At 36.8% G+C, this 27,246-nt stretch overlaps 1 long non-coding RNA gene and 1 pseudogene across 1 annotated transcript in view; one reads left to right on the top strand and one right to left on the bottom strand.

Moving 5' to 3' along the window:
* Window positions 1-27,246, top strand: part of LOC143633908 (uncharacterized) — a 254,244-nt gene that overhangs the window by 149,177 nt on the left and 77,821 nt on the right. The window lies entirely within an intron of this gene.
* Window positions 22,231-23,376, bottom strand: LOC143633896 (trihelix transcription factor ENAP1 pseudogene; annotated as a pseudogene).

The following is a 27,246-nucleotide window of genomic DNA, read 5'->3' as shown; positions in this document are numbered from 1 at the left end:
ATGTAATGTGACATTATATGGGTGGATAAAGCCTCTACATCACCCCTCAAGGACATTATGAGGTTTTATAAGGGCATGAACGTTTTTACAATAAACCTCGCATATATCTTAAATGATAATGATTGAAAGGCATTAAAGGGCATATCCATTACGCATACTTTTTAGTTTTTACTAAAATGGGTGATGATCATGTGAGAAAAATGTCTCTTTGAAGAACATTAATCATTACTTATGGAGTTTAACCTAAAAAAGTTATTATTTTTCTTTTCTTTTTGCATTTAATATTGTAAATTTGCATATTAAATTTCTTCTTTGGAGCATGCATGTTTAAACTAGCATAGTTTGGTATAAAAAAAATACCTAACTAGGTTAAATTATTACATGAAACATATTTTTAAAGAGCGTATAAGTAAATGAGTTAACCTGTGAACTCAGTGTGTTGACATGAATACAACCGGTTTAGCTAAGTCATTTGAGCCAAAACCAGGTACACCCTAATATACAGTTACCGATTTAACGATTAAACACTTATTACGTAACGAACGAACGATTAATCGAGGGGGGGGGGCATCTATAAGTGATATACGTTTAATATAAGCTAATATATAAGTATTATGGCCTTAGTTTGATAGCAAACAAGTTAAACGAAAACATGCTCGTTTAACTACCCGCTATAGATTTAAACACGAAAGATAGTTACAAACCAAGCATTGTATCATCCGTTAAGCCGAAAAATACTTACCAAACACTTATTTAAAATGTTTTAAGCGATCCGTGAAAATATTTTCGAATTTACAAACGTATACTATGTTTTTATAAATTTATACAAAAATAGCCGAAAAACACTCGTTTTCGCGCTGTTTGTTGTACCCGATAGATTTTTCGCGTTAGAAACCGAACCCGAAATAAATTTGGACTCGACATTTCACGTATGGGCTTGCAAATACAGGAGTTGGGCCAAAATGGGCCCAAAAGGGCCCAAAATTCATTCCGTACGTTAAAGGGGTATTACCCCCCATTTAAGAAACATCTAATCTAATAATACTAAAAAAAGAAAATGTTGGAGATGACGTGGCAATCTCACATTCATTCTTATTCTAATCTCTCTTCTCATTTATTCTACATATTCATGGGTTACGGGCCAAAACCATTTTGACAAATGGATTATAATTTATTTTCTAATCTTTCATCTCATACATCCTATCTCTCCATGGGTTATGGGTCAAAATAATTTTGACAAATGGGTTATGATTTTATTTATAATTCTCTAATTCCTCATCTTATTTATTCTACATATCAATAGGTCACGGGTCAAAACAATTTTAACAAATAAATTATAATTTAACTTCTAATTCTCTAACTCTCATCTCACTCATCATAACTATCCATGGGTAATAGGTTAAAACAATTTTGGCAAATGTTATACATAAAGAGATTTTTTCTAATTTGCAAATTTAAGATTATAGACTTACTATTATTTGTACTATATATTTTATTTTCTTTTTACCTTTAATTTTGTTCATTTCTTTCAAATAAAGGACCTTATTTATTTTTATTATTTGACGAATCCCGTGTAATACACGGGTTCAAAAGCTAATTTACTATATAAAAAAGCTTAGATATAATTTTCCAGAAACCAGACCACTTCTTTGTTGTTCTTCAGGTTTCCCTCAAGAAAATTAGGTATTTTTCCATTTTAATCAATTTTTATACATATTAGAGTGTGTTTAATATCATATAAACATGGTTTAATTGCCAAAAATCATTCCTAACCATATAAAAATTTTAAAAATGGTCCATAAACATGTTTTGATCATACACATGGTTAGGAACCTGGTTTGATAGTTTTTTTGCCATAAACACGGATTAGAGGGTTTAAACGACGTTTTTACGGTTCAAAAGTCGGTTTTATACCCTAGCCGAAACCCTAAGTTAAGAGGGTGCCATGTTGATGAAACTTGCTTGGTTTGTGATATAGGACCTGTATCTAGCTTGCATAGAAGCACAAGAACCCGAAAACTTGGATACCTAAGGTTTAACCGGTTAGTTAGTCTGTAGTTGACACAAGATAGTTTATCTGTTAAGTTGCATGAGTTTGCTGTTAGGTTACGTACTTGGATTCCTGGGTGTGATTTGCTTTGTTGATTGATTGAATTTTTGATTATTTGTTTAGCCATTATAAAATCAAACTGTTTGCTAGTGTGATCAGCACTTTAATTGAATTACTTCATAATGTTGGGAATCGTTTACACTTTACACTGACCACATACTCCTCGTGGTTCGACACCCTACTTACCCTAGCTTGCTTAGGGGATTAGGATCTTGATTTAATTGTTTTTGACTAGATAGCGACAGTCTAGCATCACGACACAAGTTTGGTCGGTACCGGTTGAACTCGTTACAGCCCCAAACTAAATCCAAAAAATAAACTGTAAACGCCAATAATAGTATCGGCACATGTACAAATTATCATCAAAGAGACATGAATGCAATCGGTTTCAATAAAAAAAACTTAAGAAATGTCAACCCATTTTGACCCGTTTCAATCATTTTTTTTTAGTTTGACCCATTCTGATCAATTATATATATTTTATTACAACTCATTCAACCTAGTGGGTCACATTTGTCACCCCTACCATAAAATAGTAAAAGTTATAATAATATAATGCATATTCCAAAAAATTAAACTAGTTAACTTTAATAATTCTGTTAGTTAATATTTAAATTTTTGTATTTTTATTTATAGTTTGTGAGGTTCCTTTGACGTATTTTCAGCTTTTATTCTTATTTCCGCTTCAATATCAAAAGTGAGTTTCTCACACCACCATTTTAGCGCTTTTATACTTTGGGAGTAGCATATATATCCTATCCAGATAATTACTTAGTTATTCATTTTCAAACTACAATTCGTATCATGGACTTGTGTGTTTATTTAACTACTTGCTTCAATTTCAATTTCAAGTGATAAGTATGATCATAAGCCCCCTTTGCACTCATGACTATTTTGTTATGAGTGAAAAATGGACCCCCGATCTAAGTACGTTGGTTGTTACTAACTGAAAAGGGTCTTACTTTTGATTACCTGGGTACGTTGGTTGTTATCAACCGAAAGGGACCTTACTTGCGATTATCTGAGTATGTTGGTTGTTACCAACTGAAAAGGACCTTACTTGCGCGATTTACACTTATTCATTGAATTGTATGGTTTTATATTATATATATCAAAAACTTGTGTGAACTCACCAACTATCCATTTAGTTGACATTATTTTTTTATATATGTTACAGGTACGATTATTAGATAACGAAGTTCGATAAGGACACTAGACTTAGGTTACAACAATAATTGGACAAGATTATTTAAGTGTTTCTTTTATTAATGTAATTTCTTTGCTTTAAACTTAAATACTTTAAATTTAAATAAATTAATTTTAATATTGTTATTTAATAGTGTCACAACTGTGTTCAACATTGTACGCAATTACGCACGCCCCTCATAGCTGTTCAATGGACATTTTTAAAGAGGGAGGCCCACACTAAATAGAAGCTCATTAGTATTTTATTTTTTCTTTTAAAAAAAGCAATTCAAAAGTTATGGGCCAATGTTTTTCCTATGTCCTTGACGTCTTGAAGCTTATTATTATTATTATTTTTGGAACCGCTTTAAATACACCGTGTCACCGTTTTTGGGTTACCCATAGGATTTGAACACTAAACACATGAAAAAGAAAAAAGTAAAAGTTTTAACCTTAAATAATTCACAAGCTATATTATTGCAAAAGTCAAAAGTTGGGTTACCTAAGATAATGTGACGTTTTGGAAGGGCATATAACGCCCCGTAGCGTCAAGAACATTAACCCTGGGGTGCTATGGGGTTCCCCCGCCCCCTTTAATCCTCCAACCATCCCTTTATATCCTCACAAACTTTAACAATCACCTATTATATTTAATTTAAATTATAAGAATTAATTTATACTTTTGTAATGATTGAAAGCTAGGGGTTATGATCATTCTATTAGGACACCACTTTTTCTATAAAGTCATATTGTCGACTGATATACCACATGCCGTAAAACGTCCAAGGGTAGGGTTCCATGGCTAGACAAAGCGAATTGAAAAATGATAATATAAAATTAAACAAAGTAAAAACAAGTCTATAAACATCGGAAAATCATTTTTTTTTTCGTTTTGGTTTATTTATGTGAATCTAACTGTGATTTCATTCCCGAAATAATTAATGCCCACTCATACAAATTATTAATAACTATACTTTTATTTGAATATTTTAATTATTACGTAAAGTTGTTGTGGTTATGAATGATATTTCGGTTGTAGCATTCTCATTGGTACATTCTTTCTTTCTTCACATACATCATTCATGTTAGAAAGTTGAAGGATCCATTTGTTATAATTCCAAACTTGTGGGACTAAGATGTAAATTCTTTCTTTCTTCACATACATCATTCATGTTAGAAAGTTGAAGGATCCATTTGTTATAATTCCAAACTTGTGGGACTAAGATGTAAATTTTTTTTTGTTAATGCTAGTTAGTCCGGGCTTATTAAGAACTGAGCTTTGATTTTAATTACTTTTAAGAGCATTCTCATCCGATCCCTCAAAATTTTATGAGTGGAGTTTGTAAATTATAGGGTGGGGTTTTGAGTAGTTGCGAGTGTAAATTATAGCGTGAAGAGAGAAAAGATAATTATTTTTTGGAAATTTGGGGAAAATGTAATGATTTTTTGTAAATTATAGGTTGAAGAGATAAAACTGTAATGATTAAAGTATAAAAAAAATTATCTAATTAAACAGAAGAGAGAAATGTAGTTTTCTTAGTATAATTATAGAGATGATGATAAGGGATCAGTTGAGAATGCTCTTAGATAGATAATAAACCATTTCACTCTGTAACTACTGTTTTCCATCTTCTTCTTGATTACTAGATTCAATCAATTCAATTCATTCATTCACATAACTGTTTTAAATCTTCTTGATTACCAAATCAATCAATAATTCAATTAATTCGATTACATCCTCTACATTCTTTGATAATGACCTACAAAAAGATTACACAAGTTGGTGCGAAACAATACGATTTAGTTGCCAGAGGTTTACTTCCATTAATCAAGAGGTGTTACTATGGTGTTCCGACGTCGTTCGGTGATAGCCGTTCTTTTATCACCATAAATAATGTTCCGCCACCGCCACTGTCGTCACCGGTAATAAAAGTTTTTAAAGGAACTGAGATGCAGCAATGCTTCGGTAAAGAAAAGTTGTATCCGTACAAAGGCGGTTCAACGGTGACCATGACAGGGTTGGGGAAAAATCTACCAAAGAATTCATAGAGAGTTTTTGTGGTGGAGGTCGATTAAAATAGCCGGTTATTAATATTACTCCTGTAATAAATGCGAATACAAATGATAAAAAGGATGAAGAGGTAGTGTACTAGACCCACCCAAGTGCCAAAGCGCTACCATAGGCGCCAAGGTGAAGCCGGTCAAGCATCAAACATTCCCTGACACCTTGGGAAATGTAGCGCCAAAGATCTTCATAAGTATGGTACAAAAGGGAAGTATCTCAAGGAATAGGACACATGGATAACAGTACAACATAGTATAAAGGTCACTATCAGTTAACTACTTTACCCACTAGCCTCCCAAGCGCACGTGGGTGCTCCACGATTGGTGGAATTCCTACCACCGTAGGTGGTAAGGGGATAAACAGAACTCACACCTCAACGGTAAGGGGATCGAACGTTAGAGTGAGAACACTCACTAGTGCATTGCAATTACTTATACTTATTCATTCATCAATACTGATAAGGGATCAGTTGAGAATGCTCTTAGATAGATAATAAACCATTTCACTCTGTAACTACTGTTTTCCATCTTCTTCTTGATTACTAGATTCAATCAATTCAATTCATTCATTCACATAACTGTTTTAAATCTTCTTGATTACCAAATCAATCAATAATTCAATTAATTCGATTACATCCTCTACATTCTTTGATAATGACCTACAAAAAGATTACACAAGTTGGTGCGAAACAATACGATTTAGTTGCCAGAGGTTTACTTCCATTAATCAAGAGGTGTTACTATGGTGTTCCGACGTCGTTCGGTGATAGCCGTTCTTTTATCACCATAAATAATGTTCCGCCACCGCCACTGTCGTCACCGGTAATAAAAGTTTTTAAAGGAACTGAGATGCAGCAATGCTTCGGTAAAGAAAAGTTGTATCCGTACAAAGGCGGTTCAACGGTGACCATGACAGGGTTGGGGAAAAATCTACCAAAGAATTCATAGAGAGTTTTTGTGGTGGAGGTCGATTAAAATAGCCGGTTATTAATATTACTCCTGTAATAAATGCGAATACAAATGATAAAAAGGATGAAGAGGTAGTGTACTAGACCCACCCAAGTGCCAAAGCGCTACCATAGGCGCCAAGGTGAAGCCGGTCAAGCATCAAACATTCCCTGACACCTTGGGAAATGTAGCGCCAAAGATCTTCATAAGTATGGTACAAAAGGGAAGTATCTCAAGGAATAGGACACATGGATAACAGTACAACATAGTATAAAGGTCACTATCAGTTAACTACTTTACCCACTAGCCTCCCAAGCGCACGTGGGTGCTCCACGATTGGTGGAATTCCTACCACCGTAGGTGGTAAGGGGATAAACAGAACTCACACCTCAACGGTAAGGGGATCGAACGTTAGAGTGAGAACACTCACTAGTGCATTGCAATTACTTATACTTATTCATTCATCAATACTGATAAGGGATCAGTTGAGAATGCTCTTAGATAGATAATAAACCATTTCACTCTGTAACTACTGTTTTCCATCTTCTTCTTGATTACTAGATTCAATCAATTCAATTCATTCATTCACATAACTGTTTTAAATCTTCTTGATTACCAAATCAATCAATAATTCAATTAATTCGATTACATCCTCTACATTCTTTGATAATGACCTACAAAAAGATTACACAAGTTGGTGCGAAACAATACGATTTAGTTGCCAGAGGTTTACTTCCATTAATCAAGAGGTGTTACTATGGTGTTCCGACGTCGTTCGGTGATAGCCGTTCTTTTATCACCATAAATAATGTTCCGCCACCGCCACTGTCGTCACCGGTAATAAAAGTTTTTAAAGGAACTGAGATGCAGCAATGCTTCGGTAAAGAAAAGTTGTATCCGTACAAAGGCGGTTCAACGGTGACCATGACAGGGTTGGGGAAAAATCTACCAAAGAATTCATAGAGAGTTTTTGTGGTGGAGGTCGATTAAAATAGCCGGTTATTAATATTACTCCTGTAATAAATGCGAATACAAATGATAAAAAGGATGAAGAGGTAGTGTACTAGACCCACCCAAGTGCCAAAGCGCTACCATAGGCGCCAAGGTGAAGCCGGTCAAGCATCAAACATTCCCTGACACCTTGGGAAATGTAGCGCCAAAGATCTTCATAAGTATGGTACAAAAGGGAAGTATCTCAAGGAATAGGACACATGGATAACAGTACAACATAGTATAAAGGTCACTATCAGTTAACTACTTTACCCACTAGCCTCCCAAGCGCACGTGGGTGCTCCACGATTGGTGGAATTCCTACCACCGTAGGTGGTAAGGGGATAAACAGAACTCACACCTCAACGGTAAGGGGATCGAACGTTAGAGTGAGAACACTCACTAGTGCATTGCAATTACTTATACTTATTCATTCATCAATACTGATAAGGGATCAGTTGAGAATGCTCTTAGATAGATAATAAACCATTTCACTCTGTAACTACTGTTTTCCATCTTCTTCTTGATTACTAGATTCAATCAATTCAATTCATTCATTCACATAACTGTTTTAAATCTTCTTGATTACCAAATCAATCAATAATTCAATTAATTCGATTACATCCTCTACATTCTTTGATAATGACCTACAAAAAGATTACACAAGTTGGTGCGAAACAATACGATTTAGTTGCCAGAGGTTTACTTCCATTAATCAAGAGGTGTTACTATGGTGTTCCGACGTCGTTCGGTGATAGCCGTTCTTTTATCACCATAAATAATGTTCCGCCACCGCCACTGTCGTCACCGGTAATAAAAGTTTTTAAAGGAACTGAGATGCAGCAATGCTTCGGTAAAGAAAAGTTGTATCCGTACAAAGGCGGTTCAACGGTGACCATGACAGGGTTGGGGAAAAATCTACCAAAGAATTCATAGAGAGTTTTTGTGGTGGAGGTCGATTAAAATAGCCGGTTATTAATATTACTCCTGTAATAAATGCGAATACAAATGATAAAAAGGATGAAGAGGTAGTGTACTAGACCCACCCAAGTGCCAAAGCGCTACCATAGGCGCCAAGGTGAAGCCGGTCAAGCATCAAACATTCCCTGACACCTTGGGAAATGTAGCGCCAAAGATCTTCATAAGTATGGTACAAAAGGGAAGTATCTCAAGGAATAGGACACATGGATAACAGTACAACATAGTATAAAGGTCACTATCAGTTAACTACTTTACCCACTAGCCTCCCAAGCGCACGTGGGTGCTCCACGATTGGTGGAATTCCTACCACCGTAGGTGGTAAGGGGATAAACAGAACTCACACCTCAACGGTAAGGGGATCGAACGTTAGAGTGAGAACACTCACTAGTGCATTGCAATTACTTATACTTATTCATTCATCAATACTGATAAGGGATCAGTTGAGAATGCTCTTAGATAGATAATAAACCATTTCACTCTGTAACTACTGTTTTCCATCTTCTTCTTGATTACTAGATTCAATCAATTCAATTCATTCATTCACATAACTGTTTTAAATCTTCTTGATTACCAAATCAATCAATAATTCAATTAATTCGATTACATCCTCTACATTCTTTGATAATGACCTACAAAAAGATTACACAAGTTGGTGCGAAACAATACGATTTAGTTGCCAGAGGTTTACTTCCATTAATCAAGAGGTGTTACTATGGTGTTCCGACGTCGTTCGGTGATAGCCGTTCTTTTATCACCATAAATAATGTTCCGCCACCGCCACTGTCGTCACCGGTAATAAAAGTTTTTAAAGGAACTGAGATGCAGCAATGCTTCGGTAAAGAAAAGTTGTATCCGTACAAAGGCGGTTCAACGGTGACCATGACAGGGTTGGGGAAAAATCTACCAAAGAATTCATAGAGAGTTTTTGTGGTGGAGGTCGATTAAAATAGCCGGTTATTAATATTACTCCTGTAATAAATGCGAATACAAATGATAAAAAGGATGAAGAGGTAGTGTACTAGACCCACCCAAGTGCCAAAGCGCTACCATAGGCGCCAAGGTGAAGCCGGTCAAGCATCAAACATTCCCTGACACCTTGGGAAATGTAGCGCCAAAGATCTTCATAAGTATGGTACAAAAGGGAAGTATCTCAAGGAATAGGACACATGGATAACAGTACAACATAGTATAAAGGTCACTATCAGTTAACTACTTTACCCACTAGCCTCCCAAGCGCACGTGGGTGCTCCACGATTGGTGGAATTCCTACCACCGTAGGTGGTAAGGGGATAAACAGAACTCACACCTCAACGGTAAGGGGATCGAACGTTAGAGTGAGAACACTCACTAGTGCATTGCAATTACTTATACTTATTCATTCATCAATACTGATAAGGGATCAGTTGAGAATGCTCTTAGATAGATAATAAACCATTTCACTCTGTAACTACTGTTTTCCATCTTCTTCTTGATTACTAGATTCAATCAATTCAATTCATTCATTCACATAACTGTTTTAAATCTTCTTGATTACCAAATCAATCAATAATTCAATTAATTCGATTACATCCTCTACATTCTTTGATAATGACCTACAAAAAGATTACACAAGTTGGTGCGAAACAATACGATTTAGTTGCCAGAGGTTTACTTCCATTAATCAAGAGGTGTTACTATGGTGTTCCGACGTCGTTCGGTGATAGCCGTTCTTTTATCACCATAAATAATGTTCCGCCACCGCCACTGTCGTCACCGGTAATAAAAGTTTTTAAAGGAACTGAGATGCAGCAATGCTTCGGTAAAGAAAAGTTGTATCCGTACAAAGGCGGTTCAACGGTGACCATGACAGGGTTGGGGAAAAATCTACCAAAGAATTCATAGAGAGTTTTTGTGGTGGAGGTCGATTAAAATAGCCGGTTATTAATATTACTCCTGTAATAAATGCGAATACAAATGATAAAAAGGATGAAGAGGTAGTGTACTAGACCCACCCAAGTGCCAAAGCGCTACCATAGGCGCCAAGGTGAAGCCGGTCAAGCATCAAACATTCCCTGACACCTTGGGAAATGTAGCGCCAAAGATCTTCATAAGTATGGTACAAAAGGGAAGTATCTCAAGGAATAGGACACATGGATAACAGTACAACATAGTATAAAGGTCACTATCAGTTAACTACTTTACCCACTAGCCTCCCAAGCGCACGTGGGTGCTCCACGATTGGTGGAATTCCTACCACCGTAGGTGGTAAGGGGATAAACAGAACTCACACCTCAACGGTAAGGGGATCGAACGTTAGAGTGAGAACACTCACTAGTGCATTGCAATTACTTATACTTATTCATTCATCAATACTGATTCTCACGCCGGAGGGTGGTTACGAGAAGACCCCCTACTCCTTTCTCGTAACAAGCTCACGGTGTTCTGTTTTGCAGGAGCTTACACTCATACCAGCTAGATTACGTACAACCCATCGTGAGAAAGACTAGACACCAACCTGGGGGATAGGCCACTAACCCTTGGGTTTAACTAGTGTTTCTTTTTGTACCCGCTTTTTGGTAATCGTGCATATCTAAAATTGTGAGAATTCGTATGAATCTACGTATAATATCCTTTATAGAGATTTTTTACCTTCAAAATATCGTAGATCTGGATATCGTTGACGGATCTAGCGAAAATCGTCATAGATTTAAAGGTTTTAACCGTTCAAATCAGGTAGGTTTTGGAAAGAACTCGCAGATCTGAGACGGTTTTTAACCTTATCACCCTTTCTCATCTTCCAAGTAACAGATCTAGGGGTCGAAAAAGAAATCAGAGACGAGGTTCGTTGTCGCGTCCCACAGATGGCGCCAATGAAGAAACATGGATTCAACCCCGCCTGGGTCGAAAGGATGTTCTCCGGTTTTGAACACGAACGAACCCACATCTCGGTCTTCTTCTCCAATTGCTCGAGACCAGTCATAGAAGACAGGGGAGTGGAGGTGACTGCTAAGAGTTTCCTCTTTTTTACAGACACAAAAGTGGTGGAGGCCAAGAGAGTCTCCAAGAGAGGATCCCTTCAAATGAAAGATGATGGCTCTTTATATAGGAGTTCCATAGCCATCATTCTAAAACCCTAACCTTAGCGGTTACCTCCACAACCCCCCGGCCCATTGGGCCTTTGTTAGTAACAATTATAATATAACAAATACAAAACGTAACGTAATAAGTGTTGGGTTTCTATAGGATTTAACAAACTTAGTTAACCGATTAACTAGTTATAATATATGCGGAAACGTGATAGACAAACTAAACATATGAACAACCTAGTTTATTCATTTCAAGATTACCAATAATCTATTTACTAGAAACCCGAAGCTAGGATCAAATGATACGGGAACAACTAAACTATCAAAGCATATAAACACTTACAATCTTAACCCTTTAAGAGTTTAGTGGATGTTGAAGAAGATGATGATGTGAATGCTAGATTTTCAAAGAAAAACCCTCAAACGGAATATACCCCGAGCCTCCAACACGCACCGAGCTATGCTAGGGAGCTTGAACACGAAAAACCCGAGACCCGAAATCTTTCTTCTTTGGCCGTGAGCTAGAGAGAAAGAGAGAATGGGTGTTGTTTTTCAAAATGGTTACTTGAAAGTTGTAAGAACTTGATTACTCACATGCATACATAAGATTTAGTTATATACAAGTCCACACTCAATCTCTTTTTGCATGTTGACAATATGACCAAGTTGGTGGGGTGTGGGGCCCACCCAAAACCGGCCCCAACATTATTATTATTATTATTTTTTTTTTTTTTATTTATTTTATATATTCTATACTTTATAAAATATATAAACACCCCATCTTTTATAAACCATTTTATAAAAGAATACATAGTTAAATAATCATTCCAATAATAATTATTTAAATAAATAAATTAACCAATTAATTATTTAATACTTTCAAGTAATTATTCAGAAACCCATTTTTCTGAAAGTGTCGTGTTCTGTATTTGTCTTATAGATCTTATCTTAACAAATACATAATTGGTGTGTGTCTAACTCGTTATTGGGTATGACCCGACTTGGATCAAACATAACTAGCCACATTAACTTAATTATGTGTCTCGGGCATACGATATTCCAACAATCTCCCACTTGCACGAGACTCATAGGAAGTTAATGCTAATGGTGAATACCGCCTAACAACAGGTCACCACCCCTAGTATGTTTGACTAAGTGCCATTCAATAACATCATCCCCTTCAAGTCCATACTTGATATGATATAGGTAAGTCTTATCACTACATCCCTTTGTTTCTAGATGTCCTGTCAAATCGGAGAGACACAGATTGATCATTCTCTCATTGATTTAACTTAACAGGCCTTAGACATCTAAACTCTCAACACATAAGAGGAACAAATTCCATCTTGACTGCATACATCCTTGTTGACATCTCGTATGATATCTGAGCTCTTTCTTTTATGTCATCGTGTTACCGAAAAACAAAGAAGAGAGTCAAGTTATCAGACTTGATGAAAAGCCAGATCCAATATGCATCTCAGGTCAAAGGACACAATGATACTCGCCTTTACTCAAGGATTACTTATGATCAGTTGCACTAACTCCATGCAGTGATCCTTGAGAGCGGATCATGTCCAATATTTGTATCCCACAAATATCTATGAACCTTGGTGGCAAACCTATGCCTTATATTCATCACATGAATATCAACCAATCCGGGTTCATAATAGTCTTACCTTCATACTTGTTCCCACAAGCATGATCGACTACGGACGTTTAGAATAACATAAGTCATTCATGGATTAAACATGCAAAATTAGAACATAACTCATTTAATAATTAAAACTTAATTAATTTCATGAGATACCCATTACATTCGTTCTTATACAAACACTAAACACGGATTTAAATCCACTCACTAGAATACCGAAGTCCTAATGCACAAACATGACCCTCATGCTTTGGCCTATCGAGGAGCTTCGTGAGTGGGTCCGCAATATTTTGATCGGTATGAACTTTATGAATACATATTTTTCTCTTTTCAACTTCATCCCTTATGTAGTTGAATCTGCGCTCAATGTGCCTCGTTTTCTGATGAGCACGAGGTTCCTTGATCTGTGCAATAGCACCCTCATTGTCACAGAATATCTCTAGGGGCTCCTGAATGGAAGAGATAATCCCTAGATCCATGATGAACTTTTTCATCCATGCAGCCTCTTGGGCTGCCATTGAAGCGGCGATGTACTCAGATTCTGTAGTGGATAACGCGACAACATCCTGCTTCGAACTCTTCCAAGAGACAGCGCCTCCATTTAAGATGAAAACATATCCCGACTGTGACCGAGAATCATCTCGGTCAGTTTGGAAACTCGCATCCACGTAACCCTTTACGACGAGTTCCTCCTCACCAGACCCATATATTAAAAACATATCCTTAGTCCTTCTAAGGTATTTTAATATATTCTTGACAGCCATCCAATGACTGTCACCTGGGTTGTGCTGGTATCTACTTGTTATGCTTAAAGCATACGAGACATCCGGTCTAGTGCACATCATTGCATACATGATAGATCCTATTGCCGAAGCATAAGGAACATGCTTCATCCTATCCTGCTCTTCCTTAGAGCTAGGACTTTGGGATGAGCTTAATACGGTTCCTCTAGGAATAGGCACCAAACCTTTCTTAGAGTTTTCCATCCTAAACCTCTTTAGGATTTTATCAATGTACGCACTTTGATTGAGTCCGATCAATTTCCTTTGTCTATCCCTATAGACCTTTATTCCCAAGATATATGTCGCTTCTCCAAGATCCTTAATTGAGAAACGACTACTTAACCACGCTTTAACGTTTTCCATACTTGGTATATCATTTCCAAATAAAAGTATATCATCGACATACAAAATAAGGAACATGATTATACTCCCACTAGCCCATTTATACACACACGCCTCATCACCGTTTTGGACGAAACCAAACGCTTTGATTTCTTCATTAAAACGATGATTCCACATCCGTGATGCTTGTTTCAACCCGTAGATTGATTTCTTTAACTTACAAACTTTATCAGGATTAGATGGATCGACAAAACCTTCAGGCTGAACCATATGGACATCTTCCTCAAGATATCCATTTAGAAAAGCGGTCTTGACATCCATTTGCCATATCTCATAATCAAAATGAGCTGCAATGGCAAACAATATCCTGATCGACTTAAGCATCGCGACTGGCGAGAAGGTTTCATCATAATCAATCCCTTGAGTTTGCGTGAAACCTTTTGCGACAAGTCGAGCTTTGTAAGTATCTAAATTTCCATGCATATCGGTCTTCTTTTTGAAGACCCACTTACATCCAACCAGTTTGGAGTTAAGTGGACGATCAACCAATTCCCAAACTTGATTATCGTGCATGGATTGCATCTCGGCGCTCATGGCTTCAAGCCACTTGTCACAATCAGGTTGTGACATAGCATCTTTGTAGGAGATCGGTTCATCCGAATCGACCAAGTAGCAATCATCCACAAGAAATCCATATCTCTTGGGAGGTTGACTAACCCTACTAGATCTGCGAGCAACGTGTGTATGATCAACCATTTGATCATCTTCAACATCCTCGTGTTGAAAGCTAGTATCGACCAACTGTGTATCATCCAGTGATTCTTGAACCTCTTCAAGTTCCACTCTCTTTTCACTAGGTCATTCCATAAGGAACCTAGTTTCTAAGAAGTATCCTTTGCGTGAAACAAACACTCTTTGTTCACTAGGATCATAGAATATATATCCTATATCATCCTTTGGGTATCCTATGAAGACACACCTGATGGATCGAGCCTCAAGCTTATTTGGGGTGTCACGTTTAACATAAACTATGCATCCCCATACCCTTAAATATGAAAAGGATGGAACCTTTCCATGCCACACTTCATAGGGTATTCGATCCACCTTTTTGGTCGGGGCCATATTCAAAATACGAGCCTCTGTGAGTAGCGCATATCCCCAAAATGATGGCGGTAGTGAGCTTCGTGCCATCATTGATCGAACCATGTCCAACAGTGTTCGATTCCTCCTCTCGGATACTCCGTTATGTTGAGGAGTTCCAGGAGGAGTGAGCTGTGAAATAATTCCACAATCTCTAAGATGACTTTGAAAGGTATCACTTAGGTATTCGCCTCCTCTATCAGAGCGGAGTACCTTGATTGTTCGGTTGAGCTGATTTTGCACTTCATTTTGAAATTCTTTGAACATTTCAAAGGCTTCATGTTTGTGTTTCATTAGATAAACATACCCATATCGACTAAAATCGTCGGTAAAGGTAATGAAGTACCTTTCACTATTCCTACTAGTTGGCTTGAAAGGTCCGCATACATCCGTATGTATGATACCTAACAAATCCTTAGCCCTTTCATTTGTACCTTTGAAAGGCTCTTTGGTCATCTTGCCTTGAATACAAGATTCACACTCATCAAACGAACCTAACTCGTTTGTTTTCAAAAGACCTTTCTTTTGGAGAGTATTTATACGATTCTTGTTTATGTGTCCAAGGCGACAATGCCAAATGTAGGAATCACTCAAACCCTTTTTGAGTCTTTTAGTAGAAGTTTGATATAATGAGCTATTTGAGGTATTATCATGAACCAATTCATAAATACCGTTGTTTGGTACAGCTTTAAAATAAAAGATACCATTAGATGACACATGCATTTCCGATCTTACAAATTTAAAGTCAAAGTTACATTGTCTAAGAAGGTGCACAGAAATAATGTTCCTAGTCAAACTAGGAGCATACAAAACATTTTTTAAAACAACTTCCAAACCACTTGGAAGTGATAAAGTGAAGTCTCCTCTAGCGACCACGTGTACTCTTGCACCGTTGCCCATGAAAAGATTCACTTCGCCCTTCTTTAAGTCTTCATTCTTTTTGAACCCCTGCAACCAATTGCAAATATGAGTTCCACATCCAGTATCCAATACCCATGTGTTAGAAGAAATAAGATTTAGCTCAACATTAATCATAAAGACATTACCCGAGGTATGCGCCGCATTCCTCTTGTCTTTTAGCTCTTTTAGGTAGACCGGGCAATTGCGTTTCCAGTGTCCGGTCTCCCCACAACCAAAACAAGGATCATCCTTATGACCCCTCGGTTCCATAACCTTTTGTTTCTTTGCCATAACCGGTGATTTGCCCTTACCCTTAAGATGCATAGGGGGACCCTTTCTTTTTGCTACCTTAGCCTTAAGATTGGGTTGAGATCGATTCTTGGATCTACCTTCATTGATCGCAAACACGGGTAAAACCCTTTTGCCCATGCTCGCCTCGGCTGTTTTAAGCATTGAGTGAAGTTCTCCAATGGTTTTGTCCCACCCGTTCATGTTATAATTTAACACGAAAGTGTCGAACCTTTTCGACAAAGAGTTAAGGATCAAATCCGTTGCTAGCTCTTTTGAGATGGGACAATTGAGCTTGGCGAGGCGATCAATGTAACTTTTCATCTTAAGTACATAAGTTGAAACTGGTTGATTATCATCCATTCTACATGCATGCAAGGCTCGAACCGTTTCGAACCTTTCCACTCTCGATTGCTTAAGGAACATTTCCTTAAGTTGAGTAATCATGTCGTACGCATTATGGTTTTCGAAATCCTTTTGGATTTCGGGAACCATAGTCGCCAACATGAGGCATGATACTTGAATGGAATCTTCCGTGAGTTTGACCCAATTCATGTATTCGACCTCAGTTCCCTCTTCCGGTTCTTCGGGGATAGGTGTTTCCAAAACATGATATAATTTTTCTTGTTTTAGAACAATCCTTAAATTTCGGAACCAATCCGAAAAGTTATTGTGGTTAAGACGGTCTTTAGCGAGAATAGATCGGAGAGATACGTTTTGGACGTTAGGGATTATGTTGTCGTCGACGTGTGCGGCCATCTGCAGAATTTTAATTAAGTTCATTTTAGTGTTTTACCTTTTAATTATTAATACCCTTTTTATATATGCAAATATAATTAATAATTAAAATCTAGAATCCAACGATAAACCCGACTCCGGTTAGGTGACCTTTTTCCCATTGTCGGTTTATCAAGGTAGTTATTCATAACAATTGCAAACCCTTTTGCAACTTCTAGAATTTATGGGACCGGTTCGAAATCATATTTCGTGTTGGCATGTTTATCCCATCAACACCTATTAGACCCCATGCTTGGGTGACCCTCTTCACATGGTTCTAATTTAAGTCGTCCTACTTGTATCAACTTGTAATATTAACATACAAACGGTTAGGTGACCTTTTTCCCATTTTATGCCAATATTACCTCAACATGTTAATTTACTCTATGCGGTTAGGTGACCTTTTTCCCACTAAGAGCTTATTAATATGTTAAGTGTTATACAAAAGGATGGTGTTTAACTTATTATCCTTAAATTTAAAAAAGGGATTTTTAGTTTTAATAATTCTAGTTGTAAAACTTTAAATCATGTTCTAACATGCATTTAGTAACATGATATTTTGAAACCATTTTCAAAATTCTAATTTATAATAAAGCCATTTTATTATGGGCGTGAGACGGCTAGTTAATAAATCCATTTTATTAAACTATGTGTCACGTAATTACCGATAATTATTAGAACCCGTTTTATGCTTTGTTAATTAATTCTATGTGACGAAGTTGATATCCTAATATCTAACAACCACACAATCAAACAATCAATTAACAAGCATACACAATTATACTAGACACGAGCCACTAAGTTAGACCACACTTGTTAGCCGAAACAAGTGTGTGTCTTAGGTCCGATCCTAAGGGACACATGACACATGGATGTTGTAGCTCCCACTCGATCCCGCATCCAAATGCTTCGAGCATCTTCTTCAACCTTGTTGTGATCCATTGGGCTTGAACTTGGGCCTTAGCTTCCATAAGCTTCCACTTGGGCTCAATTGGTGGGCTTAGGTCCTTTTGGGCTTGAATCCCTTAATGGGCTTGTGAAACCCATTATCACCATACCCGGCCCAATTAGGCCCAAACTTCCAATTTTGCAATCTTCTTTAATTTTACAAAATCAAATGTCCTAATACATTTTTTCTATAAAATAAAGAAATTACAAATAACCTATTTATTACATACCCATATGAATAAATAATTACAAAATTACAAAATTGCCCATAATTAATTATTACAAACCGAAACTTGAATAATTAACTACAATCACAACATCAACCACAAACAAACATCCACATTGGTCTACGGCTCGGTCTAGTATTAGCAAACATAACCCGTTATGTCATAGGAACCCGTTCCAAAACCCCTTGCCTTTATCGGGCCTAGCCCAACCCATTTGGGCTTGACCCAATACCAAGATTATGGGCTTCGGCCCAATCAAAACTGCATGGGCTCGGCCCAAACAAAACTTATGGGCCCGGCCCAATATAAAAACCCATGGGCTCGGCCCAAAATCCTTATGGGCTCGGCCCAAAAATTTTTATAAAACCGGTTAGCCCAATAACCCTTTTTCAAGTGGGCTTCGGCCCAAATTCACCCGAATTGGGCTTCGGCCCATTTGCTCGGTTTTTTTTTTTTTTTTTTTTTTTTTTTTTTTTGAATTTTGAACTAAGCCAAAAACAATAACAAGATTAAATACAAAAATATCATGCATGTTAATTTTTGTATAAATCTTTCAAGGGGAAAATAAAAAACCGAGAACCCGTAGCTTAGTTTCCCGTATCCCGGCTCTTGATGCCATTTGTTGGGTTTCTATAGGATTTAACAAACTTAGTTAACCGATTAACTAGTTATAATATATGCGGAAACGTGATAGACAAACTAAACATATGAACAACCTAGTTTATTCATTTCAAGATTACCAATAATCTATTTACTAGAAACCCGAAGCTAGGATCAAATGATACGGGAACAACTAAACTATCAAAGCATATAAACACTTACAATAAGTACATGCTGGGGGTTTAGGACCTTACCTCTACCAGTCCCCGTATTCCAGTGTTGCTCCTGAGCGTGCAAGCATTTAGGTGGAGTCTGGACTTATTAGGAGTGCTTGATGGTGAAAATTAACGGGTTTCCCCACCCATTGCTTCCTCCATGTACCTTTTTGTGTGCATGTCTACTTTGTTTCGGGTTTTAAGAGGTTTTAAATCATGATGGTAAGTTTAGGCGTAGAGTAGCGTGTCCGTTTTGAGGCATAGCGTGTCCGGCGCGATGGGACCGGAGCGTGTCTAGCTTGCGCGGATTGGATCTTGTCCTACGCGATGGAGCATCCATGGTTGTGGTTGGGGTATTTGGGCAACAGACTAGACGAAGTATCTATTATTGTTTTTATTTAAAGATGGGTTATAATGCTGCCCTTTTATATCACCGGACTAGGTCATGTGCAGCTGTGGCGGTTGTGGATCCGGATGACGAGTTGTTGACAAAGAGATTTAGTGATAAGCAAGCTAAGATAACAACTCTTATTTTGGAAGGTTTGGAAGCTTCAGAGATAAAAACTCTAATTCCTATGATGCACCAACAGTTAAATGTTGGTGAGGCAAAGAAAGCTCTGAATAAAAATCTTTCCTCTGCAATGGAAGATCTCGATAAACATGTTTGTGTTGCTTGTTACAGTAACGTTACTTTTGGTAGGCTTTAAAGATCCTGAGGTGGAACCTCTACGCCCGTTTATACAACAGTTTACGAGTTTTGATGCCGTTGAACAACCAAAGAACATGGCGATTGTATAAAGTGTTTTGGGCAGTTACATCAAGATAGAAACACCAAGTATTTTATTTGACTATCACCCGGCTAAACCGAATGGTCTTTAGTTACTGTGTTTATATTTATATGATGTTACTTTCGGTTTTGAAAATAAGTAATAACTTTGATGATAACAACAACAACAATAATAATTTGTGAATTGCTTGTGATTGTGAGTCATGAGGGTGAAGTCTGGTTGAACTTACTTTGATTTTGTATCGGTTTGGATTTTTTTTTTTCTGATAATATTGTTTTTGTTTTCTGATAATATCGTTTTAAGTTCAGATCACCCAACATTCATGAAATAATAACACAAACTTACAATAGACATTAATCACCTTGCACAAGTTTGCATGTCAACACAATATACCCTTTGTCCACAGGTTTTCTGGGGATATAATTGCGTTCAGTTTTGGGTATGGGTGTTAAGATCGTAATGTATGCGACCCCTACATTATGGGTAGGGTCAGGCTGGTTTTAGGGTCCGGGTTCGGGTTTTCAAACTACTAGACAGTAGTTGTACCAATAAGTATAGAGCTTATCATCTATTAGGCACATAAATCGCGTGTCATGACATGGCTGGTTATAAGAAAGAAAGAAAAAAGACAAGGTTTGGGTGTAAATAGTAAGTTTAGAAAAGCCATATTGTAACATTTGAGGGGACGGTAAGTTTAAACTGCCCGGGTGTGTCTATTAACGCCTCGTTTTAACACCCAACTTATACATGATTGTATTTAACTTCTCATTTTAATGCCCGCCCATCAAAAGCATGAAATCGGTAACAAACATTCAATGAAAAAGATGATGATTAGTGTATTAGTTTAGGTTAATTACATATGTAAGTGTAATTAAGCATAATTAGGGTTTAATTAATTATAGATTCTCTATATTTACATAAATGTTATTAGAGTATTAGTGTGTTCATGATCACGTTTAAACATTACTACGAGTGTATATAAGTTGGTTTGCATGACCTAGTTTAATCAAACAAGGTACCATTAAAATTTACACATGTGTTATTGTTAAAATGTATTAAAAGTTTTTAAGTATATTGTACGGTCCATCCAATATGAACTTATAAATTATGTTTTTAGTTAAATAATATTATCGCCAATGTTCGTTTTTGTGGGTTATATCCATGTATGAGTTGGTAATTCCTATATTCACTTAACAAACAATCAGCTAGGATTTTCACTGTGAGTCCCACTTATAGATTGTTATCATTTTCAACTTGCAGCCATAGTGCCATACAATAAACAGACCTTTCATACATTGAGATGAAAATAGTAACAATCTATTTTTTATCTTAATAGTCATGCAATGACAAGTTCAATACCTGATCATCATTTGAAAATAAAAATCTTGGCATTTGATATTATTTTAATTAAAAATGTTAAGAAGCACATAGGAAAAGCACTTAAACGTGTGAGCTCCTCTTCATCATGGCCATTTCCCTTTTTAAATCCAATTTTCCAATCAAATTTAATTATTTGTATGTATAGACATCTACATTAAGGTAGGGTTAACCTTGAACGAGTAGCTTGTAGAAATGACACGAGTTTAAACTTTAATCTTTAGTTAGAAAAACCTAACTTTTGCAAAGTTTCTTGGGTAGTGTTAGATAGTTTGATTCAACTTTATCAAGCTATAATTCATTTTAGTCCATTATCTAGCATCAGAATGAGATACCCATATCCTTGTATTCATGTGTCTAACCTTAACCTTTGTTAAACTAGATTGAGATTGAACAAGAGATGTGCTGAACTGCTGATTTCTCCTTTAGACTTTAGTACCCATAATATCAGTAATGAACTTGATGATGCAAATGTAAACTGACCCGCACCCTTGTATTTTAATGCGTCTTTTTAGTGCAATCCTTGCTCGTCGAAACATTATCATGATGATCCTATCATGAAGGAATATGATTTATTTCACATCCAAAAACACTATTCTACAGGAAGCTTGTTAATAAATTTAGAACAAAAGACCCATATCATCTACTTCAACATTCACACAATGACCTGCAGATAATGCTTATTCATACCTTTAACTACAGGTATATACAATCCATCTAATGTATGAATGTACAAAAAGATATTTGATGCATTCTTTATCAACATATATCAGGGAATGCAATCATAATGCAAATTAAACAAAGCCAAAAGTTAAAAAGAGACCAAATTCCTTCATATTAAATAGAAGTAAACTACAGCATTGATAATATTCTTATCTAATAATAAAAACAAAATTATCACTGGAACCAATTTATGTTCTTTTTACTCATACAGTTAAACACCATCCTCTTCAAAAGCATTCAGAATAACATCATATATACCTTCAATTCATTAACTGTAAACATCATCCTCATCCGAAACCGTTCGTTTCGCCTGCTTAATCTTCTCCAACTGAACTTGAGTATCCATCAACAGCTGCATCCTTTGAACCTCCAAATCCTTAGTAAACTGCATCCTCTGTTTCTCCAATTCAATCATCTGCTTCTGCCTCTCGCCTTCCACTCGCTCGTATATCTCCCCGAATCGCTCAATCGCCATTGCCAACCGCTTCATCGAGTCCGTATCCGCTCCCGCTCCAATATCCTTTGCAACGCCTTTTCCTCTCGCAGCACCTTCATCGTCGCTACTCCCGACCGACACTTCATCGTCCGAACCGTCTTCCTCTGCGGCTGCTGCTGCTGCAGCCGCAACCGCCGAATAATTCCTCCGAAAATACGACTCATCCACCGTGGCAGCTACCGGAAGCGGACGCTTCATCGGGAGGATCGGCTGCGGAGTCTGCGATGACGTCATCGTAGACGGAGGTTTCCGGTACGGCAACGGCACGGCCGTCGGCGGAGACGCCGAGGACGACTTCTTCGAGGATCCGGAAACCCTAGCGGATCCGATTAACGTATCTAGCCGTGAAAAAAACGGCCAATTAGAACCAGATCCGGATCCGGTTCCAGATCCTAAACCTGAAACCCTAGCTTTCTCAACCTTATACTTCTTCTTCAACGTATCAATCCGGTTCTTACACTGAACATCCGTACGCCTAGTCTTCTTCGTAACGCCGTGACGGAGGTTAACGGCGTCAGCAACCTCCTGCCAATCCTTCTGACGGAGGTTTCCACGGGTGAGTTCTACGTAACGGCGGCCCCAGGCTTCAACAAGAGTCCACGTGGCATCTTCCGTCCAGCAATCCTCACGGAACGGAATCGGACGGGATGACGGAGTTTGGGATCCCGGTGACGGAGAATTGATCGGATTAATGTCGTCGGCCATGACCTAGGGTTTGTAATCGGTGAATGATTTGGGGGAAAGAGATAAATAAAAATATAGAGAGAGAAAGGTACAAGTGGGTGAAGCGTCGGTGTCGGTACCGTTGTTTGATCGGCGATGTACGGCTACAACTCCGACGTGGATCTCACGCTTTGGTGACTTGTACATGATGGGTGGTTTGTTTCACTTGTACGTTTCCTTCTAAGGTTTCTCTACAATTGTAACTTACATATTGATTTTTATCAAATGTTATTATTCTAACAAACCTATAGATATTATTATTATTATTATTATTATTATGGGTTAGGTTATAATAGGAAGTATACTTTTTATAGGAAGGATAAGAATTAATCTTGTCCATTGATTTTAAATATGAAGGGTTGAGATTAGTTTAGGAGGAAATCAAGTGTGAACATAAGGTAAAGGGCATAAAAGGAATAACACGTTTATTGATTTTCTCTCTCCACATGCAAGGCACATGCCAAATTTCCCCATCATTTTAAAACGTCAATAACTTTTTCTTTACGACGTTTTTATTGAAAAACAAATTCACCATAATAACGAGTGTCTTTTTATCTTTTATATGAGTACCATATTGTAATATAAAAATAAAAAAAAATAGTGGGTTTTTTACAAATTGTGTTTTACAAAATTGTATTATACAATAGTATTTTTCATTGTGTTTTTTTTTTCATTGTGTTTTATCCATTGTGTTATTTACATTGTGTCATACAATTGTGTTTTTTATTGTGTTTTTATCATTGTGTTTTTTTTTCATAGTGTATTTTTCCATTGTATTTTTCATAGTGTTTTTTCGGACTTTTCCGGCGAGGTGGTGGCGGTGGGCGGTGGAGTGGTGGTGGTTTTAAGAGATGAGTGAAGACGTAATTGGGTTTTATGTAAGTGGGTTTTTGAAATTAATTTAAGTGGGTTTTGAGATTAAAGTAAGTTGGTTTTGATATTAAAGTATTAGACTAAAATACACTTCTTCCTAGCCTTCTTAGGAAAATCAAACTTCTTATTTGAACCTAACCCTTATTATTATTATTATTATTATTATTATTATTATTATTATTATCGATTTACGTTCTTTCGGTTGTCAAATTTTGTATGGTCATACGTTAAGTTTTTGGGGCCTGTAGGGTCGGAGAACATTTTAAAATACGGCGATATTATAGTAAAAAGAGATGATATTTAAAATACACATAAAGTTACGAGGTCATTATAAATGAAATTTTTAAATATTACAAGTTTTATTAAGTTGTTCTTTACAAATTATCATATTTTAAAAACGAACCATTACATCTTCGACCAGAACCTTTTTAAGAACTCTAACTACCATCAACGACGGTTCTATAAGAAACAATTATTTACAAAACAATCTGATTTAACATGATTTTGACACAGGACCTTGGACTTAGCAAAGTAGAAGGTTTATGGGAGAAGCGATTTACAGCTACAACTTTAAACTCTTTGATGTGGGTTCACTCTTAAAATATTTATGAACCTACTCACAACTTTATATATCTTTTAAACATAAAATTTTAAAATCAGCGTGTCTACTCATTAGTGGGTTGTCCTAAACATCCATGGTTTTGCCTAATAAACCGGACTTAGGTGGTATATAATAGATATTGTAGTTAGAGATTTGTATCTTAGGGGTCAAACTCATTAGTCTTTAGCCCCGTTAGAGTTTAGTGCGTTATGGTTGTTATCGCCTAGGCATCAAAATCTACTTTTACGTATTTTGTTCATTTGGATGAACACATAACATACAAATTTTGTTTGTATCAAATCATAAAATACTTTATACCTCGTTTTCTCTCTCAACCTTTTCAATTTCGTGTGGGTCATATTACGAATAGTGTATCTTGCCTCCTTTTATTTCTCTTGTTTGTTATTGCATGCCACCTTTCACATTGTCACCATAAGTGACACAATCTCCTACGGGTTTCTCTCACTCACTTGCCACCATAACAATCTCTGATCCAATTTTTTGTTTCTAGATCTCGGATGATGCATATTTTTTCATAATACCGCCACAAAAGTTGTCTTTCCAGCCTATTACAAGAATAACTGACCTTCGCATGCCCACTTAAAGGCCCATAAGGCACCATGTGTTGTCGAAGTGTCTATGCCCCCATCGGCTGCTAGTTTCACTCAGGTCACCCATATAACTTTGTTGAGTTGATTATGCAAGAGGTCCCCGTAGTTTGCCAAAAAAAGTAGCATGTTTGAACCTAACTTTGAGAAAGTTACTAGTTTGGGATATATGATGCAGGTTTGTAACACACTTATTATTATTAGGAAAATTGGATTTTAGTAATCCAAACTATCAATTATAGGCCAATGTTAATCCTAACTAACAATTTGGTCGGTGGCAGTCCCAACTTTCAGTTTTGTTACCTGTAACAATCCCAGTTTAATAAATAATTAACTTCGTTAAAGTTTTGACGATGTGGCGTGTGATGTGACGCTTACGTGACAATAGTTTATTTTTTTTGATAGACGTGGCATTGAAATATATATTATATATATTAAGTTAATTATATTTAAACTATATTATATATATATATATATATATATATGTGTGTGTGTGTGCATTTATATATGTATTTTATATTATATAATCCAAACACCCTTCCAACCAACTCAAACTCCAGCCGCTACCACCATCTCCGGCCGTTACCACCTTCTCCGGCGGCTACCCACTATCTCCGGCCGTTACCACCTTCTCCGGCGTCTACCCACCATATCCGGCCAACCCCAACCGGATCTCTGTCTTCCGTGTCACCAAACCATTGCCGGTCACTCGACCGTCATCAGCCGCATCTTCTTCTCAAAATTGCCGAAATTATATGTATCATTCCCACCACCGCATGTCGATTGCAACAGACATCATCGCTCAATCATCTATACCTGCAAGTTAGGTCTCGATTCCATTTTTCGGCTACGGTGATAGGGTTGAGGGTAGCAGCCGACAACTGAATATTTCGTCCGACGACGGTTGAGTGGCTGACAATACTTGGCGACGTTGATATTTGGCCGACGAAGGAGAAGACAGAGGGTTGGCCAGAGATGGTGGGTAGCCGCCGGAGAAGATGGTAGCGGCCGGAGTTTAAGTTGGCCGGCTGGGTATTTGGATTATTTAATATAAATATATAAATGCACATATAAAAGTGAAAATATATTTTAAATATATTAACTTAATATAAACAATATATATTTCAATGCCATGTCACAAAAAAAACTATTGCTACGCAATCGTCACATCACATCGTCAAAACTTTAATGAAGTTAACTATTTGTTAGGCTGGGATTGCTATAAGTTACAAAACTGAAAGTTGAGACTGTCAGCAGATAGACCGTTAGTTGGGATTAATATTGCCAACCATTATAATTTAGATTATTAAAATCCAATTTTCCTTATTATTATTATTATTATTATGTTTGGTTAAATTTGAGTAAATGACCAAAAACCCATTTAACTCAGGTATTGGAATAAAGAGTTAACAAACAAAGACAAATTAAATAAAGAGTTAGATTATGGGACCCTTGCAAGTTGCTCTATTTTGTTTTACCTTTTTAGCTTCTTCAAACTATGCATTTCGGATTATTTATTAGATACAAAATAAATTAATAATTTGTGCAACTCTACATATACGCATAAAAGATGCTCCGACTTTTTGACATAAAAAATAAAAGATGCTCTACCTTTTTGCATTTGTGCAACATCTGGAACTGCTATTATTATGAGTAGTTGATGTGAACTGGGTTTAAATTTTTGGTTTTCGTAACTCCCAAGTCCAAATAAATAATCTCTTTATAGTTCTATATAGTATATACCAAGAAATTAAAGGTGTGTCAAATCTTTAAACCAAATTTGGTAAGAACTTTCAATTTTCTATAAATTAAATGTGTAACACTGTAAAATCAATCTCACTACT

The sequence above is a fragment of the Bidens hawaiensis genome, unplaced genomic scaffold (genome assembly GCF_021521415.1).
Source record: "Bidens hawaiensis isolate Kalapana, Puna unplaced genomic scaffold, B.hawaiensis_p1.1 tig00006913_1, whole genome shotgun sequence".
In the NCBI taxonomy this organism is placed as follows: domain Eukaryota; kingdom Viridiplantae; phylum Streptophyta; class Magnoliopsida; order Asterales; family Asteraceae; genus Bidens; species Bidens hawaiensis.
The sequence above is the reverse complement of the archived record's forward strand: the minus strand, read 5'-3'. Positions and strand labels throughout refer to the sequence as shown.